Genomic DNA, 13,061 nt, shown 5'->3' with positions numbered 1-13,061 from the left:
GAATTCCATGACCTCTATTCTCTCAGTGCTGGACATAGATGAGCCAAGCAAAAAGAACTTATCCGGGTTGTTTTCATCTATTCTTACCTGTACTAAGTCTTCCACTGCCTTCTGTTCGGCAGCCTTGCCAACATCCACGAACAATTCGTTGCTCTCAAGTTCTTCCACCATCTGTGCATATCCCTTGGCAGCACGGCTGCCATTTACTGCGATGAAGCACTGCTTGGACATAATTTGATCTTCAAAGACCTCTTCAATTATCCCAGCTTCGTTGGGAAACCACATTACTTAATGGTAGGATGACACTACCGATTGCATGGCATGCAGCCATGTCCTACCAAAATGATGTTGTAGGGGAAAGGGACTTTCAATACCCAGAATTCCACTTGTTTTGTCACACTTCCTACTCTGACTGGAAGGATTATCTTGCCAACTGGCCACTCTGGCATTGAGTTGAATCTGATCAGGGGGGATACGGCAGGTGCCAAGTCTTTGTCCTCTAGTTTCAATTGTTTGAATGTTTTGTAATACATTATCTCACATGAGCTACCCTGGTCAGTCAAAATCCACTTGACGTCAAAATCTTTGACTCGAAGAGTGACGACCAGCGCATCATTGTGAGGGCAATAAATCCTTGCCAAGTCTCTATCTGAAAAAGACATGACGTTCGTGGCCTCTATCTTCCCTTTTTTGATGGTAGGTTGGGCACTTAGTACCTCCCTTAAGTGCTCAACCTTTTTTATCATGCCCCTGAGCTCACATACGCGCTCAAGTTCGAATACCCCATGGATTACGTTGATCACGCCTTAAGGTGGGGCGTCGATTGGCATTCCGTTCGGGATGTTGTGGTCTTGGGGGGCTGGCTGCGCCCCTCCTTCTATGTACTTGTCCAGATGACCGGTTGCCACTAACTCCTCCAGATGTTGTCTCAACAGTGCGTAATTTTCAGTGCGGTGCCCCTTTTCTTTGTAGAAGGTGCACAGGGATCTTTCGTCGTAGTCCTTCTGAGCTTCTCCCAGCTTAGCTGGCCATCTGACGAACGGTTCATCGCGTATCTCGCTTAGAATCCGATAGATCAGTTTTTTGAATACCGTGGTAATGGCAGTGCAGACCCTCAACCATCTTTTATCCTGGTCCTCTCCGTTGTCTCGCCTGCCTCGTTCGTTTCTACTTGGACGTTCTACCGCGTTGACTTTTGCCGAGGTCTTTTTCTCTGGTATTGCGGTTGTGCCAGTTTTTATTTTAGCGCGGGCGCCATCTTCTTCCACCCGAATGTGCTGGTGCACTCTCTCCATTAAGGCCTCCATTGTGAGAGGTGGCGTCATAGTGATTGAGTCCCTCAGTCTGTTCCCAACTGGAAGGCCTCTTTTGTACTGTGCGATGGCGAGATTTGTAGGGCAATCCCCAATCTGGTTGAAGGTCTCCCAGTAGCGGCTATTGTAGGATCTTAATGACTCCTTGTCGCCCATTTCAATGGAGAGAAGCTGGTCGATCTCCACTGGCGTTTTGTGTTCGTTCTGAACCTTGTTATGAATGCTTCCGCTAATTGCGCCTAGGAGGCTATGCTGCCTTCTAGTAGCCTTTCGAACCAGGTTAAACCTAGGTCGCCAAGGCTGGATGGAAATAAGATGCACATCAAGGCCTCGTTTCGCCGGTATACAACCATAACCTAGCGAAAGTGGCTTAAGTGTGAGTAGGGGTTCGTCTTCCCCTCATACGTGGTGAATTTGGGCTATAGGAAGCCTGAAGGTAGAGGCGCGTTCTCAATTGCCAGAACAAACGGCGAGGTCTATAGCCTCGCTAATGCTTTGTCCGTTGGTTCGTAGGCTGGGCGCGGTATTGACATTCCTACCTCGACGCTTCCATGCGTCTGAGGAACCAACCGCTGAAGTGCTGAAACTCTGCAATGGTCGCGTGCCCTAGTATCCTCCTTCCACCGCGCCCTTTCTTCAAGCATCGTTCGCAAATCAGACGATCTAGGCAACTCCGACTGCCTGGATGATGTTTGGTGCGTGCGCGAGGGCCGATAGGTGCTTCCCTCTATATATGACCTTTCAGTCCTCGTTCTCTCAGACCTGGAGTAACGAGTTCTGAACGTCCTTGTTTGAGTGTCGCCTGTCCTCAAGCTCCTACTCTCTGCTTGTGATGGTGTGGTATGCCTACCACGGTCTTCTGAGTGGCGAGGGGTCGTTTTGCTTTTGCGCCACTCTCCTGTCGCCACCCTTTTGCCTTTTATTTGTCGTTTCATTGATTTCATGTCCGCCGCTATCCTTCGTATTAATTCATCCTGCTCCTTGACGCGATCCTCCAAAACTTGAGGGTCGATCCTCCGTCTCTGTCTGTCAGGACTTGGTGAGCGAGAGTGACGGGGGCTGTTAGTCCGCCTCTCCCTTGCATCCGTCCGGGGATTCTGTCGCTGCGGCTCTAAATCCGCCATAGGAGGGATAGAAGGCAAACCTTCGCGCCTCCCACGCCCCTCTGGGGTTTGTCCATCGATGGCGGACTATGTCAAATCTTCGTTGTGCGCCATTGCTTCTAATTAACAAGGAAAAACTTGATCAAGAGGTTTTGTTCGTGTCTGAAATTCCCCCAGACGGCGCCAATTGTACGAGCACGAAATATTGTTCTCGTATAATCCTGTTGATCAAGATTGCACTTCTCCGTACATCGTCGCTTTACTCCCTGAAAACACAAATGTGAGCTAGCCGGTGGGTGTGTGCCGGATACCTCTCCGATGCCTAAGTCAGCAAAATAGACAAATAGACAAAAAGTTCTGTGTATTCGGGAATCAAAGTTGTGTTACCTCTCCATAGGTGATGTTGTGAGCTTTTATAGGTTCCGTGTGGCACAATCCTAGTAGGACTCTTACTCCTCCATGTAGAGTCCTCCTAGGAATCACATTCCTGAAAGATAATGCTTATCCTTCTACACCCCCCTCACTGCTTAAACCAAGTGAGATGGTTTTACCATGGTTGGATTCCAATATCAAAGAGGTAAGCATGGCTATGCTAAGCCGTAGAGTAGACCAAACTAAAGCCAGTTCGGTTTCTTCCATTCACTGCTCTTACCTCGGTTTCTCCTGTACAAACCATGGTGTCTTTAGACCGAGCTAAGAAATAGCAAGGTTTTGACCGAGCTAACCGCAACACGCCACGACCGGGCTAACTCTGAGTGTGGTGACCGGGCTGTCTGTAACGCTCTCTTGGACCGAGATAACAATAAGGCCTTTTGGGGACCAGGCTAACGCCAAGGCCCTTTTACTCCGCCCTTCTTTCTGTGGCTCACAACGGCCCATTACCCAGCTCGGCCCAATTTATATATATAATTTACCCTTTCAGCATCCATACGTACTTCTCTGCGTACCCAATCCAAAAGCAAAGGCATTATGACAGAGAAGTCAAGCAGTCTTGAAGAGACACAGGCTCTGTTCAGCCACAAGGCCTCATGGGACAGTGACTCAATCCGAATTTTCCTGTAGTTGATTGCAAATGAGATTACAAAAGGAAATCGACCATTCCTAGTCCTCAGACAAGCAGGGTACAAGTCGTTGGCAAGGAAATTTGAGAAAAAAATAGGAAGAAAACATGGCCTCAAATAGTTGAAGGATAAATACATAAGTTTGAAAAAAGAGTGGCAAGCGTGGACAAAGTTGATGGATTCAAGCAAAGGAGTGTCGGGGATAGGGTTTGACAGTGACACCGGTATGTTTCAGGCACCTGAGGAGTGGTGGGACAAGATGGAATCGGTAAGTACATGTTTCTTGCGTTTCATATTTGTCTGTTACCAATACATTTAACCTTTTTAGTTAACTGTATCACTTGTTATATGAAATGTAACGTGTTCCTTTTTCATAAATCTCCAACTGTGCAGGTAAACAAGGTGTGTGCCAAGTTTAGGAAAAAAAACTTTGGAACATCGTGACTTGATGGAGATGGTCTTCATCGGGGCATCAGCTACTGGTGAGCACCATTGGACACCGTGAGAGAAAGTTTCTAAAGATGCCGATGACTCATCTGATTCTGTGCACAGTTTGGGAACGCAGCCATTTGCTGATCCGATACCCGCAGGAGTACAGGACGTGGACTCAGATTCTTCACTGGAACCTGTTCCGATTGAAAAGGAAAAAAGGAGAAAGACGCCATCAACAAGTGTTTTGAAGTCGAAAAAGGCAACAAGTGGAGCGTCAGTTATTGCAGAAAGCATGAACAACCTAATAGATGTGGTGCGTACCAAGAATCAGTAGGTTACAGTAAGGCACCTCACAAGTAACGAATCGCTGTACACTATTTCGGAGTGCATGCATCGCCTGACGACTATTCCATCCCTAATTGGTATGCAGCTATTTCATTTCGCCTCGACACTTACGGACAATGTAGATTACCAGGAGGTGATAATGTGCCAGCCTGATGACGACCACATTATAGGGTGGCTCACACAAAAGCAGCTCCAGTGTATTGCGTCGGCGCCGTTTGCGAACCTGTTTGGGGCTCGCCGGATGTGATATAGCGGTGTTAGTAATGCTGAAGATGCCTGCCCTTCTCTTGCTTTGGAAAACTTTTAGTTATGTTATTGTTGGAACTGTACTAAAACAAGATGGTTGTGTGTGCATGTTTTAAACTGTTTCTTGTTTTTTTTTTTTTTCTTACTAGCTATGGTGAACAAAAGGTTTGCATGTTCGGTTCCAACATTCGGGGGAGACTGTGTCTCGGCACGTGCATAATGTATTAACTTCCATGAAAGAGTTCACTGTTGTTCATTGTCGGCCCACATATACTCAGCATCGTATACATCCATACGTGCGGTCTAAACGAAAATACCTACCGTTCAAGGTACTACTGAAAAACATTACCCAATTATTTGTGCGAAGTCCAGTTATTTTGTATTTACTATTAAATGGACGTGATGTATGAAAATAACCATTACATGTACCCGTAGGAGTAACAATACAATTAGGTTGTTGGCAGGACTGTATTGGAGCAATAGACGGAACACATGTAAGTGCATGGGTTACGGTGCTAGATGCGTCAACATATTTCGGTAGGAAATACTGTCACACGCAAAATATCATGGCCGCGTGCGATCTTGACGTGTTTCATCTTCATTTCGTGCGGATGGGAAGGAAGTATGCATGATAGTCGCATCTTCAACGAGATACTAACAAATGACAATGTCCCATTTCCACATCCTGAAGAAGGTAACACATTGCAATGAACAAAATTGATGGGGCAGTACATTTTTCGTCAAACAGCGTTACTTGAAAATAAAGCACAATGTAGATTGTAACCAAGTAAATTATTGTACTGTCTACAGGCAAATATTATCTTGTCGATTCTAGCTATCCAAACTGGGTAGGTTACCTAGCACCTTTCAAAGGCAGCCGTTATCACCAACAACAATTCCGAAGTAGTCAACGGAACAGGACGGCAAAAACACCAAGGGAATTATTTAACAAAGTTCACTCGTCGTTACGCAGTGTGGTGGAATGCACTTTCGGTGCCTGGAAAAATCGATGGGGGTTTATTCGAGACATGCCTCGGTATGACTTTGCAAATGTGCAAGTTCAGTTAGTAGGTGCGTCAATGGCATTACATAATTATATACGGTGAAATACAGGTAATCCAACAACTATTCACCCAATCTGCGATGAGGAAGAGGCTATGACAATAGTAAATGCCATACCAGAAGTTGAATATGACGAGGATGGTTTAATGGTTGGGGACGAGGACCCGCATATGGCATTGGTGCGCCTTCGCATACGCGACAAGTTAGTGTACTTGCGTAATAACGGAACGTTAGGAAATATATAATAGTCCACGTAATATTCGTAGGGTTGTAACATTGGTAACGCACGTGGAACAGACAATATTCAAATATATTATCATGTACAATATGTATGTGTTTACACGGGAATATAATCCCTTTCAGTTGGTGACGTGGCTAACTTTGAAAAACTAAAAACAATAGAAAAATCATTTTCGAAAAAAAAAACCAAGGTCCAAAAAATAGGATGAATAAAAAAAATAAATTCAAAATTTATCATGTGCCACATCCGTTAAAAACATAAAAAGATCAGTTTAAAACAACAAAAAGCCAAAAGAGACATGAAAAATTATCATGTGCCACGGCAGTACATTATGATTTTTGACATTATTTTAAATAAATTACATGGTCGTAACGTTTTTCCAATAAACACAAACAAGTCAAAACCAAACAAAAAAAAAAAATTACAAACATAAATTCGCAGTTGCCACATAATTTAAAAATAAAGCCAACACATGGAAAAACCAATTTTGAAAACTAAAAACAAATTAATGTATACAAATAAAAATAAATTGACAAAAGTGTAAATGAAAAAAACAACAGAACCACAAAAATAAGCCTCATCTAACAAAAAAAAAATAAAATGAAAAACATAAATTACCATTTGCCACGTAATTTGGGGAAAAAAATGAAACACATGACAACCCATTTTTTAAAAATGAAAAAAAATTAATGTATACAAATACAAAAGAAATGACAAAAACGTAAATTTTAAAAAAAAGAATCACAAAAATACGTCTCACCCACAAAAATAACAAATAAAAAAAACATAATTTACTATTTGCCACGTAATTTAAAAATAAATACAACACATGAAAACTCATTTTCCAAAAATAAAAACAAATTAATGTATACCAATAAAAATAAAAATGACAAAAACGTAAATTAAAAAAAAAAGAACAAGATAATGTATACAAAAACAAAAAAAATACAAAAACATAAATTGCAAAAAAAAAAAAAAAAAAAAAACCATAAAAAGATACAAAAACATAAATTAAAAAAAATGATAAAAAGACGCCTGAAAAAAGAAAAAGAAAAAGAAGAACAATGACGCTGACGTGGACCTAATCAGCAAGGACTTGAAATAGCGAAATTACTTGAAGGGCAGTTTGGTAATTTAACATGAAGATACCTCACCAAAAAGCCAAAAAAGCTAAAAAGTCTTTCCCAAACCAGACTTTTTAGCCCCAAGCTAAAATAGCCAAAAAAACAAAAAAGCCAACCCACTTCCCAAACGACACTAAAAAATTTCTTTGAAGTGGGTTGGTTTTTTAGCTTTTTTGGCTATTTTAGCTTGGCTAAAAAGCCTTGTATGGGAAGGGCTTTTGGCTTTTTTGATTTTTTTTTTTAGAGAAATAATGTAATGATTATGGGTTGAATGCGATGTTTTGTTTTATTAGACTAAAAAACTTATTTTGTATTTTGTGGTTATTTTAGCCAAAAAAGCCTGACTTTTTTTTTCCCAAACGGAGCCTTAATGTACTTTTAAAAAATGTAACACTACTCCTCCAACGTAGCACTAAAAGACTTCTCAAACACTATAACGTAACACACTAAAAGATCCCTTAATATATTTTTTCTAAACATAACATTTCAATACTCCCACATAACATACTAAAAAATTTCTTAGTGTACTTTTTTCAAATGTAACACTTTTCCAACGTAATACTCTGAAAAACTCCTCCAACGTAAAAAAAAACTCATTGGTGTACTTTTGACAACCGTAACACACTACACTAAAAAATCCCTTAGTATACTTTTTTCAAATGTAATACTCCTCCAACGTAACACACTAAAAAACCCTTCAGTGTACTTTTGACAAACGTAACACTCCAACGTAATACACTAGAAGACTTTTTAATGTACATTTACGAAACTTAACACTCCAACGTTACACGTTACACTTAATAACTTCTTAGTATACTTTTCACAAACGTAACACTCTTTCAACGCAACACACTGAAAAACTCCTCCAACGTAACACTCCAACATTATACACTATACTAAATGTAACACCCTCGAAAATTGGGCATGATATATCTATTTATGTAACAAAACCCAGCTGATAGACAAACACATATAAATAACTAACCCATACACCCATTTCCATTAAATCCCAAATGTCAAATGCATATTGTTCACATCTCAATGCCCCAGTTCTAATCCCAAACATGCATTTTACAACAAATATGAAATGGAAACCAAACAAATAATAAGTGCCCTACAGGCTTACAAATTTATCCAAGAACATTCTTGGTTACATAAAATGGAGTTTCAACTCAATACAAATACAGCCCTGGGCTTACATTCAACAAATAACAGTAAAACAAAAATGAAGCCTCAACTCCAAGTCCTTCCAAGTTAATGCCTTGGCAGAGGCATAACACTTGTACCTGAAATGATTTCCCTTATAGGGTGAGCCACAACCCAGTAGAGATATACTACACAACATATGAACAATGACAAGACTAAAGAGGAGTATGCTCATACCATGCTTATGATAAAATAGTTTATCTCTCTTTTTATAAAGCATGCACTGCTAAGATGCACAACCAATATAAAACCATTTCTATTTTTAAACCATATCTGTTATATGAATACGGGCCCTGTGAATTTCTAGGTGAATGTCTGCAAGTAGGCCCTAATGCACTCCCACTGTCATTTTTACCAGTAAACTGGAAGGCTCGACACCTAACCGCGCAGTTCCACACCCCATACACAGATTCACCAAGTATTCATCTTTTCACAAATAGATACATTTCCAAACATTTCTCAAAAACAGATACATTTTCAATGAAATGAATGTAATGCAATGTCCAATACAACACATGAGGAATGTGGTTCAATTTACCTAAGTCTCATGCATTTCTACAACAATCATGGCTATCCTCCACCGATAGCCCAAAACAGATATTTCTAAACAGATATTTAAATAATTAAGTTCCATAAAAATTTCGACAAATACAATCTATTCCACATCTCATCAAATATGAACAACTATACTAGTTTTCATATCACAATCACGTCTGGTAACCTCTCAAGGTCCATTTCTAACTGTGTCGGTTTTATTCCAACAAATATATTAAGCAAAATAATACCGTTAATACCCAAGAAAACATCATTTTCTTTTCAAACTCATTCTCCAAGCATTATTCAACTATGACATCCTATTTTGATCAAAAACCTCAAAAATTAAACATAATTCCTTTGTTTTTAAAAAAAATACTCTTTTGGTCACAAACCGGTAAAAATTTCAAAACCGATCCAATCGAAGTCCGTTTTTGTTCAAATTTAAAATATAGTTCTTTCATAACCTTACAAACATACACTATGCCAAAATTGGGCTTTAGCGGTGGTTTTTTACCGCCGTTAAAGGATGTAAAATCGTTGTTAAAGTCTTTAACGATGGTAATTTAGACCGCCGTTTATACTCCTGTCGGAAAAGGTACAACCGTCGTAAAAGGGTAAATTACTGTTGTTAAAAGTCGACAAAAAACGGCAATAATAGAGGACAAAAAACGGCGGTTCTTTACTGCCGTAAATATGTTCAAATTTTTTAAAAAGTAATTCTCTCTTCTTGCACTCCCCAGGCCTCGTACCCTTGACCTTTAATCCACGCACGCCAACCACTCCACCACAACCACTCTACCTGAAATATATTCCCTAAATAAATATTTAAACATTACTTTTTCTTTATTGTAGATGGTCATGTTCAACCTCTGGCCGCGCGTGGTCACCACTCGCCGAAGTTCCGCCGAAACTCTGCCAGCAAAGACCACCGTCATTAACGGCGGTAATGAGAGGGTTTTAGTGGCGGTTTCGTTACCGCCGTTAAAAGAGGACTTTAGTGATAGTTTTTTTAACCGCAGTTTCATTATCGCCGTTAAAGATACTTTAGCGGCGGTTTTTTTAACGGCGGTAACGAAACCGTCGTTAAAGATACATTAATGGCGGTAACGAAAACCGCCGTTAATGCCCTGTTTTGGCGTAATGATATTCCAAGTTTACACTTTTGCAAGTTGGGCATCAACTCTTTATTTTTCTCAAAATTCCCCTTTTAAGCAAATAAATCACAAAATTTTCAAAAATTCTAATTAATTTATATGCAACTCTAAACTCCATACAATCAAGTAAAAGTGCATAAAGAAGTATAAGAAAAATCCATTCCTCAAGCTAGAAGAGGAAAATAAGTAAAAATCCAAATTTTCAATTTTGCCGGATTTTGATCTCCACCTATCAAAATGTTGCTCTCACCAAACTCTTCACTTTGGCATGAATGCCAACTCCTTTATTTGCATCCTAAATGCAGTTTCTTCGTGACAATCAACATCATCTGGTAAAGCAATGCACTCCCACCACCTTCTCTTGTATCCCGTTGATATCGGTTTCCATGCCTGCAAAAGTAGAGAAAGATTACAGCTGTCAGTAGTGCACTTCCCTTCATTTTCAAGATTAGCTGCTTTTGACTTCTTGTACTTTAAAATGGTAAATGAAACCACCTTGGCAGCTAGGAAGAAAATGTCATTTGTTTCATTAGCGTGTTGTATAAATTTTAGAAGTGCCTCCTTATTTAATGATTTTGATCTTGCCCCCGTACAAAGTAGAGAATGAAACAAGTTCCAATCATAAATTTAAACCCAACTTTCTGTAATCCTCTTTCTGCAATCTGCAAGATGGCCACTCTCTTCTGTTCATTGTTGTTCCCTTTAAGCTTGTTCAAACTCTTCTCCACTGCCTCTTTTTCCACCAAAGCAATCCTAAGTAAGCTGTTGATGTCCCGATTCTCCTCCGTCAAGCTCGCCACACTATTCTCTAACTCCCTCTTCTCCTTGTTCCTCATCTCTTGATACTAACTCAACTTCATCTCTGTCATGCTTGCAAGCTTTGAAACCGCCTTTAATTCCACCAAAATTGCCCTCAATTCTTCCTCTAAATCAGTTTCTCCTCTCACTTGCTCGCTTTCATCAACAACGTTTTCTACTTTAACTCGGTCATTCTCCAAGCTCTCAACCACCCTCACCAAACACTCATTAACCGATTTAACTGCTCAACCCTTTGAAACTGAAAGTATTGGGTCAATGGTTTGGCAATTGGACTTCAGGCGGTAGTAATGTAAATCTGTGAAAAACCAGATCATTGTGGATGCTTCAAACAAGAAGATAAGAAAAGAGAAAAAAGAGTGAGGGGAAAGGACACACACGTGGTAGAGTTGTGGAAAAGTAATTATACATTATACCTTAACAGCTTATAACTTATAAATGTGAACATAAGCTGATTTTTGACTTATAAATTAAGCTTCTCCGCCCCCACTCAAAGAATAAGTTGATTTTTGACTTATAAAAAGCTATAAGTTGTATTGTTAAGCTGAACCAAACACATCAAAATAGCTTAAATTAAGCTAAAAGCTGAAATAAGCTGGAAATAAGCCCTACTAAACAGGGCTATCTATGTATATATAAATTGGGGGTGTGCGTTTGTATAATGTGTATTTGAGACTTTTTTTTTTTTTTTTTTAATCTAGGTCACCACATTAAAAAAATTTCTTAGTATACTCTTTACAAACGTAACACTCCTCTAATATAACACACTAAAAAACTAGCCAAATGTAACACTTTGACAACACACTAAAAGATTTTTTAGTGTATTTTTTTTCAAATGTAACACTATAATATAACACTAACACATTAAAAAACTCCTTAGTGTACCTTTTCTAAACGTAATACTCCAACGTAACTCCCTAAGTGTAACACTCCAATGTGACGAGTCATTGCACATCCAAAAGAACTAAATAGATCGCAAGAAAAAATATGAGACTACATAGATCACAAGTTTAAAATATGGGATTTATTGATCAATCTTCTTAATTTTTTTTATAAAAAAAATTTGACGTGTATTATGAAAATACGTATTTAAGATGTGATTTATATTGCAATTTAACTATTATGGACGGACACTATTTTGTGCAATATATATATATATATATATCTCTATACACACACTATAATCCCCCAATCGCATTGCAAAAAAAAAAAAAAAAACTCACTGTTGAGTCATCTAGCAAAATTTACTCGTGTTTTAACATTTACTTTTGTTAAAATGTCAGATTTAGGGATTGTTTGGGATGTTCTAAATAAGTTCACTTTTTGACTTTTTGGACTAAAAAATTGAGGGAAAAAAGATAGTTATTTGTGATAATTTTTTGACTTTTTACGAAAAAATATGAATTAAAATATTGTATAAAATAAAAAAATTACCATTTTATCCCTATGCCCTATGCATAGTGACAGTGACTATTGAAAGAAGCAATACAGAATGTTTTGAATTGTGTGGGGGTGGAAGACATGCTTCAGATTTATATATATAGGATGAGATTTTCCTTTAGTCTTTCATCAGATTGGAGGGGCTTACCACGGGTCCCATTTCAATAATCCGAATCGCCAATGTGTAAAAATCGTCAAGTACTATATGTTTGTAAAAAATCACATTGATCGGATATCGATAGCTATGTGATCAAATCAATTTTGTATAAAAAAAATGGACGATTAAAAATAAACGGCTGGAAAAAATCTGATTTGATCACATAGTTATCGATATCCGATCAACGTGATTTTTTATAGTCATAAAGTACTCGACGAGTTAAACACATTGCACAGTTCCGATTATCAAAACGGGACCTATGGTAGGCCCCCATGGGCCAAACAACACCATTTTTTGTAAAATTTTTGTGTAGCCGATTAGGTAATTTGTGCCATCTGATTCAGACTATACCATCACGCCAATTACTTTTTGGGTTGTATTTTTTTTGTGTAAATTTATTTTATATATATATATATATATTTTTTTTTTATATAAATAATGATAACCTTTTAACTTTTTTTAATAATTTTTGACTTTTTTTTATCTTTTCTAGCTATGCCAAACCAGCCTTTACTCTAACCCCAATATCCAATATCTATAATGAAACACTTTTTATTACTTCCATTCTCAAGTGCACAACATGGCATCACCAAACCAGGGTCACAGCAGCCCCCACACGGCCACCTTTGCAACTTCACAAATGGTCACCAAAAACACCCTATAAACAATACAACAATTCACTCTCATACATACAATCACATTCAAACAATATACAAATTCAAAACACGAAATGATCAATTTTTTTGCGCTATATAAGGACTATTTTGTCATTTAATATAAATATAAATAAAAAAATGTCCAAATAACCAAATCTCAATATGCAT

The 13,061-nt window shown here is 38.6% G+C and overlaps 1 pseudogene across 1 annotated transcript in view; it reads left to right on the top strand.

The window, feature by feature from the left end:
• The window catches only part of LOC145797413 (small ribosomal subunit protein uS10c pseudogene), a 138,714-nt pseudogene that overhangs the window by 104,523 nt on the left and 21,130 nt on the right, over nucleotides 1-13,061 (top strand). The gene's annotated exons all lie outside the window — the stretch shown is intronic.

The sequence above is a fragment of the Camellia sinensis genome, chromosome 8, assembly GCF_055761805.1.
Source record: "Camellia sinensis isolate YWXY chromosome 8, ASM5576180v1, whole genome shotgun sequence".
In the NCBI taxonomy this organism is placed as follows: Eukaryota; Viridiplantae; Streptophyta; class Magnoliopsida; order Ericales; family Theaceae; genus Camellia; species Camellia sinensis.
Note: the sequence above shows the minus strand (reverse complement) of the source record. Positions and strands in the feature narration are given on the sequence as shown.